Source organism: Lampetra planeri, chromosome 48, assembly GCF_965212315.1.
Source record: "Lampetra planeri chromosome 48, kcLamPlan1.2.h2, whole genome shotgun sequence".
In the NCBI taxonomy this organism is placed as follows: domain Eukaryota; kingdom Metazoa; phylum Chordata; class Hyperoartia; order Petromyzontiformes; family Petromyzontidae; genus Lampetra; species Lampetra planeri.
The window spans coordinates 6,324,496-6,333,299 of NC_136154.1; the positions used below are offsets into that span (position 1 = coordinate 6,324,496).

General features: G+C 57.0%; 1 protein-coding gene across 1 annotated transcript in view; it reads right to left on the reverse strand.

Moving 5' to 3' along the window:
- LOC144733608 (anoctamin-4-like) overlaps window positions 1-7,825 on the reverse strand; it is a 53,796-nt gene extending 45,971 nt beyond the window's left edge. Inside the window, exons 1-2 of the mRNA XM_078615626.1 lie at window positions 7,250-7,825; window positions 4,247-4,268 (exon numbers count right to left, since the gene is read on the reverse strand). The gene's annotated coding sequence lies outside the window, so the exon portion shown is untranslated. The remainder of the gene's footprint in view (window positions 1-4,246; window positions 4,269-7,249) is intronic.
- Between the last annotated feature and the right edge of the window lie 979 nt (window positions 7,826-8,804).

Below are 8,804 nucleotides of genomic sequence, written 5' to 3' on the forward strand. Positions count from 1 at the left end.
CCGTAGTGGATTGGCCGCGGCCGAGGAACCTGACGGAGATCAGGTCATTCTTGGGACTCGCCACTTATTACCGTCGATTTGTAAAGGGATTCAGTGAGATTGCACGCCCCCTCACCCAACTCACCTCCCCTAAGAACCCCTATCAGTGGTCGGAGGCCTGCCAGACGGCTTTCACCACACTCAAAGACCACCTCACCCACACCCCCACCTTGGCTTTCCCAGATTTCACCACCGATTTTATTTTGGACACTGACGCCTGCAGCAGTGGGCTGGGCGCGGTGCTGTCGCAAGTGCAGGGTGGGACGGAGCGGGTCATCGCATACGCCAGTCGGACCCTGAGCGGGGCCGAACTGAACTATTGTGTAACCCGTCAGGAACTGTATGCTGTAATTTTCGCGTGTAAACAGTTCCGACCGTACTTGTACGGCAGGAAATGTCGTGTGCGCACCGATCATTATGCACTGCAGTTCCTCCTTACATTCAAGGAACCGCGGGGGCAGATGGCTCGATGGCTGGCGCAGCTGCAGGAGTACAACCTGCAGATCGAGTACCGAGCGGGGCGAACACACGCGAACGCGGACGCCTTGTCAAGACGGCCCGCGGTGCGCGCTGAGACGAGGGAGGGAGACGCCTGCCCGTGCTTCACGGGGGGACGCTGCCGCCAGGCAGCAGAACCCAAGGAGCGCGCGGAAACTAAACTCCCCCCCCCGAGAGAGAGTGCAGTGTGCGCCGCAGGAACCCCTGCAGAAGGAGCCCGGGGACAGACGGATCATCCCACCCCAACCGGGCGGATCCAAGAGGATGTCGGCTGCGCCTTCCCGGGCTTGGACGACGAGCAGCTGCGACAAACCCAGCAGCGGGATCCGGATCTGGCGGCGGTGGAGGCGGCACTGCGAGAGAGGAAGGATGCACTACCAGGGCCCTGGAGCGGTTTGTATGCCCGGTTGTGTGTAGAAAACGGGGTGGTGAGGGAACTGGCCGACGCTGGGCAGCCGGGGTGCATCTGCGTTCCCGCCCATGTGCGGCCCCAACTACTACGACTGGTACACGACCACCCGCTCGGGGGCCATGATGGGGAACGGCGCACCCGGGAGACTCTGCGTCGCCAGTATCTCTGGCCCAAATTAGCGCAAGATGTGGCCGCCTGGGTGCAGGGCTGCCGGGCCTGTCAGCAGTGTGGGCAAAAGCCGGCGAGGTACCAGGTACCCCTGAGGCCGTTCCGAGTCAGTCGGACGAATCAGTTGGTCGGAATCGACCTGCAGGGGCCCTTTCCACGATCCCACCGGGGCAACCGATATATTCTTGTAGCGGTGGAGTACTTCACCCGCTACCCCGTGGCGGTGGCTATCCCGGATAAAACAGCCCTCGTAGTGGCCCGGGCCTTCGTGGAAAACTACGTACTTAAGTGCGGGATCCCCGAACGAGTCATTACCGACCAGGGTAGTGAATTCGAGGCCGAACTATTCCAGGCGCTGTGCCGAGAGTTCGGGATCCAGAAGGACCGAACCACGGCATATCACCCCCAGGCGAACGGGATGGTAGAGAGGATGAACCAGACTCTGGCCGGGAAGCTTAAACGCATGGCGGCCGCGAATCAACAGGACTGGGACGAACACCTCCCCTATGCCCTGTTCGCCTACACCACCGCCGTTCACACATCTACAGGACAGACCCCGTTCCTAATGATGTTTGGTCGCGAGTCTCGCCTGCCCGCAGATCTGCTGTTCGGTGTCCCTCCGCCGCAACGGGAGGAAGGGAGCCACCCCATGGAGCACTTGCTGGAGACCCTGCGAGAGGCCAGGGGCCGAGCCTACCCGCACGGAGAGGCCGCGCACCAGCGGCAAGAGCAGGGCGCCCGACCCCGTATGGAGCCCCCCTTCTACACTGCGGGCTCCGAGGTGTGGCTGTACACTCCCCGCGTCGGTGCCGGACAGGTGGGGAAGCTGACCACCTACTGGCGAGGACCCTGGATTGTGAGACGGCAGATCTCACCATGGACGGTGCTGATTCAGGGAGGAGAGAGGGGCCGGGAGATGGTGGTCAACATCCGCCGACTGAAGCCGTGGCGAGCAGCCCCCGAGGGGGGGAGCCCCGCCGTCCAAGTACCCCGAAACCCCGGGGTCCCCCCACCCCCCGTGCCCGGGGGCCTCGCGCAGTATATGGGCCCCACGGAGCCCCGGGCTCCGAGGGGCCCCGGGCGGGGCCGGGGGCGACGAGGACGGCGACCCTTAAACCCCACCGCCTCTGAGTTTGTCCCCCAGCCCGCAGGTGCCGGAGACCGAGGGGAGCCGTTGGAATGGAGGAGGAGACCACCGCCGGAGCCCCAGGAGACGGAGCCGCCACCCCCGAGGCCAGCCACAAGGGCCGGGCGAATCCCGCGGACCCCGCGGCGATACCTCGTGGGGGCAACCCAGGCGAGGTGCTCCAGTCAACCCGGGACGGGGACTGGCACCCCGGGGGGCTATGTGGTGCCACAGCGACGGGGCCGCTCGGCCGAGCCAGGGAGCCGCCCGGCTTCCACCGCCGCACTGCCCCCCATCACCTCCCCCACATAAACACGCACCCGCACCCACGTAGGGCCTCGTGGTCGGGTCACCTACCCTGAGTTTTCACCCGAGGGCCCCCTAGGGGGGTTACCCCACGGTTTCTCAGGGCCAGGGAATTGGACAGGACCCTTCCCAGGCCAAGTAACACTGCGGCGCCGTGGGCGGATTTGAGATCGCACGACCACGGCGAGCTCAGAGAGCCCCGCAGTTAGAAACGCATACAAACACAAACACGGGTCAGCAAGGCAGATAGCTGGGATCAGGACCCGGGACGACTGATTGGTCGAAAGTTCAAAGGCCGGCGGGATCGCAAAAGAGCGGGAAATCCTAGGCTCAGGATTGGTCGAGAGACCAAGGCGGTCGGGACGGGGGCGCCTAGCCTTTGATGTGAATAGTTTAAAAGAAAACGCAGGGGCAGTAGGGGTCTCTCTTCTTCTGGAGTTTGGACACGGGGTCAGCGACGAAGGAGTCATCGGGCGAGCCGCTAGATTGTCTGCAGGACGATCTGAGCGCCGCAAGGTCACCAAGGACTACAGACGGTATCGTGTTGCGCGCCTTACAACACCTCAGAGCGGAGGGTAGGATCCGTAGGAGAGGGTTAGTTCGGGGTAAGGACGAGTAGGAAAGCGGTTTAGCAGAGAGCGCAGCATAGAATAGGGCTACACGGCACCAGAGTGTGGGTTAGAAGCGCCTTGCTGTCCCGCACACACACACGGGTGGCTCGGTTGGTTAGCAAGGGCTAATAAAATCTCGAGCGTAGTAACAAAACCGTGTTGTTGGGTGTTTTTGGAACGTGGTATTAGCGTGCACTGCATTCGCGAGTGTGTGGTCGTATGCATAAAGGCCGTGGTCTCTGTACGATTGTGCGGGTACGGGGGTGTGTGCGTTAACGCCCGGGGAGAGCACTTTTGTGTGTCGGCGTGTGCCCCGCTTGCGTGTGCTCGTTACTTGCGTAAAGTGCGGCGCGGTGGTGGACCCCTGACCCCCGACCCCACGGCTCGAGCGCGTAATCGGCTGCGCATTGTTGTACGGTTTGTCTCGCGCGCACGGCGGCGGCGGCTTGAGTCGTTGTGTCGGCGTGTGCCCCGCTTGCGTGTGCTCGTTACTTGCGTAAGTTCACGACGTGTGTAACACAGGTGCGCGATCCTAACGTGAGTGGTCAGTGTTGGGTGAGTGCCGTGCAGAGCTGTGTGTGGGTGTGCGCGTACGTGGTTAACTATGCCTGCTACGCGGACCCGCGGTGGAGGGGAATCCTCGGGTGACGGCTCCCACACCATGGGTGAGGAGCTTAGCGGCGGTTCGCTTAGCAGCGGGGGGGCGATTGATGATGTTAGTCCGGCCGTTAGTATTATCGAGGGAGGGATCTCGGGGGCTAGCGACCCCCACACTCACTACACACACACCACACACACACACTACACACACACACCACACACTACACACACTCACTACACACACTACACTCACTACACACACTACACACACACCACACACACACACCACACTCACTACACACACACACTACACACACTACACACACACCACACACACCACAATCACTACACACACACACTACACACACTACACACACACCACACACACCACACTACACACACACACTACACACACCACAATCACTACACACACACACTACACACACTACACACACACCACACACACCACACTACACACAGACTCACCTCGTATTGACTCGCCTTGTCTCTGCAGTCAAAAGAAGGAAATCCCACGACACTTTCAGTATCATCCAAACCGACCCACGGACCTTCCTCCCCCCGTGTGCCAGCCCAGCCCCTACCTACTCACGACATTCTATACGTGGTGAGTCATTTATACCCCCACACACTGTGAAGCCAAGTCTGGGTGAGTTGGTGGGTTAGTGAGTCGGTGAGTGAGTGAGTTGGTGAGTGAGTTGGTGAGTTGGTGAGTGAGTTAGTGAATTAGTGAATTAGTTGGTGAGTGAGTTGGTGAGTGAGTTGGTTAGTTGATGAGTGAGTGAGTTGGTGAGTGAGTTGGTGAGTGAGTTGGTGAGTGAGTTGGTGAGTGAGTTGGTGAGTGCGTTGGTGGGTGAGTTGGTGGTTTAGTGAGTCGGCGAGTGAGTGAGTTGGTGAGTGAGTTGGTGAGTGAGTGAGTGAGTTGGTGGGTTAGTGAGTCGGTGAGTGAGTTGGTGAGTGAGTTGGTGAGTGAGTGAGTTGGTGAGTGAGTGAGTTGGTGAGTGAGTTGGTGAGTGAGTGAGTTGGTGGGTTAGTGAGTCGGTGAGTGAGTGAGTTGGTGACTGAGTTGGTGAGTTCGTGAGTGACTTTGTGAGTTAGTGAGTTGGTGAGTGAGTGAGTTGGTGAGTGAGTTGGTGAGTGAGTGAGTTGGTGAGTTGGTGAGTGAGTGAGCTAGTGAGTGAGTTGGTGAGTGAGTTGGTGAGTGAGTGAGTTGGTGAGTGAGTTAGTGAGTGAGTTGGTGAGTGAGTTGGTGAGTGAGTTAGTGAGTTGGTGAGTGAGTTGGTGAGTGAGTGAGTGCGTTCGTGAGTGACTTTGTGAGTTAGTGAGTTGGTGAGTGAGTGAGTGAGTTGGTGAGTGAGTGAGTGAGCTAGTGAGTGAGTTGGTGAGTGAGTTGGTTAGTGAGTTGGTGAGTGAGTTGGTGAGTGAGTTGGTGAGTGAGTTGGTTAGTGAGTTGGTTAGTGAGTGAGTTGGTGAGTGAGTTAGTGAGTGAGTTGGTGAGTGAGTTGGTGAGTGAGTTAGTGAGTTGTTGAGTGAGTTGGTGAGTGAGTGAGTGAGTTCGTGAGTGACTTTGTGAGTTAGTGAGTTGGTGAGTGAGTGAGTGAGTTGGTGAGTGAGTGAGTGAGCTAGTGAGTGAGTTGGTGAGTGAGTTGGTTAGTGAGTTGGTGAGTGAGTTGGTGAGTGAGTTGGTTAGTGAGTGAGTTGGTGAGTGAGTTGGTGAGTGAGTGAGTTCGTGAGTGAGTGACTTTGTGAGTTAGTGAGTTGGTGAGTGAGTGAGTTAGTTGGTGAGTTGGTGAGTGAGTGAGCTAGTGAGTGAGTTGGTGAGTGAGTTGGTGAGTGAGTTGGTGAGTGAGTTAGTTGGTGAGTGAGTTGGTGGGTTAGTGAGTCGGCGAGTGAGTGAGTTGGTGAGTGAGTTGGTGAGTGAGTGAGTGAGTTGGTGGGTTAGTGAGTCGGTGAGTGAGTTGGTGAGTGAGTTGGTGAGTGAGTGAGTTGGTGAGTGAGTGAGTTGGTGAGTGAGTTGGTGAGTGAGTGAGTTGGTGGGTTAGTGAGTCGGTGAGTGAGTGAGTTGGTGACTGAGTTGGTGAGTTCGTGAGTGACTTTGTGAGTTAGTGAGTTGGTGAGTGAGTGAGTTGGTGAGTGAGTTGGTGAGTGAGTGAGTTGGTGAGTTGGTGAGTGAGTGAGCTAGTGAGTGAGTTGGTGAGTGAGTTGGTGAGTGAGTGAGTGAGTGAGTTGGTGAGTGAGTTGGTGAGTTGGTGAGTGAGTTGGTGAGTGAATGAGTGAGTTCGTGAGTGACTTTGTGAGTTAGTGAGTTGGTGAGTGAGTGAGTGAGTTGGTGAGTGAGTGAGTGAGCTAGTGAGTGAGTTGGTGAATGAGTTGGTTAGTGAGTTGGTGAGTGAGTTGGTGAGTGAGTTGGTTAGTGAGTGAGTTGGTGAGTGAGTTGGTGAGTGAGTTAGTGAGTGAGTTGGTGAGTGAGTTGGTGAGTGAGTTAGTGAGTTGTTGAGTGAGTTGGTGAGTGAGTGAGTGAGTTCGTGAGTGACTTTGTGAGTTAGTGAGTTGGTGAGTGAGTGAGTGAGTTGGTGAGTGAGTGAGTGAGCTAGTGAGTGAGTTGGTGAGTGAGTTGGTTAGTGAGTTGGTGAGTGAGTTGGTGAGTGAGTTGGTTAGTGAGTGAGTTGGTGAGTGAGTTGGTGAGTGAGTGAGTTCGTGAGTGAGTGACTTTGTGAGTTAGTGAGTTGGTGAGTGAGTGAGTTAGTTGGTGAGTTGGTGAGTGAGTGAGCTAGTGAATGAGTTGGTGAGTGAGTTGGTGAGTGAGTTGGTGAGTGAGTTGGTGAGTGAGTTGGTGAGTGAGCTAGTGAGTGAGTTGGTGAGTGAGTTGGTGAGTGAGTTAGTGAGTTGGTGAGTGAGTTGGTGAGTGAGCTAGTGAGTGAGTTGGTGAGTGAGTTAGTGAGTTGGTGAGTGAGTTGGTGAGTGAGTTCGTGAGTGACTTTGTGAGTTAGTGAGTTGGTGAGTGAGTGAGTTAGTTGGTGAGTGAGTTGATGAGTGAGTTGATGAGTGAGTTGATGAGTGAGTTGGTGAGTGAGTTGGTGAGTGAGTTAGTGAGTTGGTGAGTGAGTGAGTTGGTGAGTGAGTTGGTGAGTGAGTGAGTTAGTTGGTGAGTGAGTTGATGAGTGAGTTTGTGAGTGAGTGAGTTGGTGAGTGAGTTGGTGATTGAGTTAGTGAGTTGGTGAGTGAGTTGGTGAATGAGTTCGTGAGTGACTTTGTGAGTTGGTGAATGAGTTGGTGAGTGAGTTGGTGAGTGAGTTAGTGAATTGGTGAGTGAGTTGGTGAGTGACTTTGTGAGTTAGTGAGTTTATGAGTGAGTTGGTGAGTTAGTGAGTGAGTTGGTGAGTGAGTTGGTGAGTTAGTGAGTGAGTTGGTGAGTGAGTTGGTGAGTTGGTGAGTGAGTTGGTGAGTGAGTTGGTGATGGACTTGCGTGACCTGTGTGCGTTCCGGGTGTCGTCAGACTGAACTCCAGCCTCCTGCTGCTGCTCCTGCTGCTGCTCCTGCTGCTGCTACAGCAGCTGTAGCCGCTCCTACAGCTGCTACAGCTGCTACAGCTCCTGCTGCTACAGCTCCTGCTGCTACAGCTCCTGCTGCTACAGCTCCTGCTGCTACAGCTCCTGCTGCTACAGCTCCTGCTGCTACAGCTCCTGCTGCTACAGCTCCTGCTGCTACAGCTCCTGCTGCTACAGCTCCTGCTGCTACAGCTCCTGCTGCTACAGCTCCTGCTGCTACAGCTCCTGCTGCTACAGCTCCTGCTGCTACAGCTCCTGCTGCTACAGCTCCTGCTGCTACAGCTCCTGCTGCTACAGCTCCTGCTGCTACAGCTCCTGCTGCTACAGCTCCTGCTGCTACAGCTCCTGCTGCTACAGCTCCTGCTGCTACAGCTCCTGCTGCTACAGCTCCTGCTGCTACAGCTCCTGCTGCTACAGCTCCTGCTGCTACAGCTCCTGCTGCTACAGCTCCTGCTGCTACAGCTCCTGCTGCTACAGCTCCTGCTGCTACAGCAGCTGTAGCCGCTCCTACAGCTGCTACTGCCGCTGTCTTGGTCGAGGGCGGGACAGCCCCGACCGGTCTGACTGGACAGGTGGCAGCCCGCCCCCCCCTCCCACGTGACCCAGGTGTGGCCCAGCGTCTCGAGCAGAGACAAAGATCCCCCAGGTAGCCTCGAACCAAACTGTCGGGGCAAGTGCTGTGAGTCGCGAGTCGCAGCTCCGATGAAGGACCACGCGCGAGGGGCTGGGTGCCTAGCAACCACGCGCGAGGGGCTGGGTGCCTAGCAACCACGCGCGAGGGGCTGGGTGCCTAGCAACCACGCGCGGCCGCCTCTGTCTCTCCCCAGAGGCGACGTGCACGACACGCCGCCGCGCCAGGTATTCATTTGAGGCTGAGTCGATCTAGGGGGGGGGAGGTCCCACCGCCGCTTGCTGCTGTCGGAGTGTTGGCGGTGAGCGGGAATCGAACTCGCGTCTCGGCCGGGTCCCGAGCTGAGCAGCCGTGCCAGGCTAGGTGCACGTAACAGAACAGACCCTGCGGGTGCCATGGGTTGACTGCTGCTGTACCAGGCTAGGTGCACGTCACAGAACAGACCCTGCGGGTGCCACGGGTCGACTGCTGCCGTGCCAGGCTAGGTGCACGCCGATTGTGTCGGGGGGAGTGAGGCCGTCTTTGTCTCCACCCCCCCACACCCGCATCTCCGCATCGCGTCTAATCTGCCCCATCCACCCACTCAGCGTCTCCCGAGTCTCCCGAGTCTCTCTCTCTCTCTGGCTCGCATCTCGCCCACCTCTGACGCGACTCACCCCTCACTCGCTCTCTCACTCTCCTCCCTTCTCGTCTCTCTTTGTTTTTATTTTAAATCCTTTATATTAAGTTCACTTGTAACCCACTTTCCGTGATCCAATCGAGCTGACACACAGACTCGTTGTGCGTGACAATTTATTTTCGTGAAAAACATTTTTTTCCTAAATTTTCCACTTTTTTGGAAAAAAAA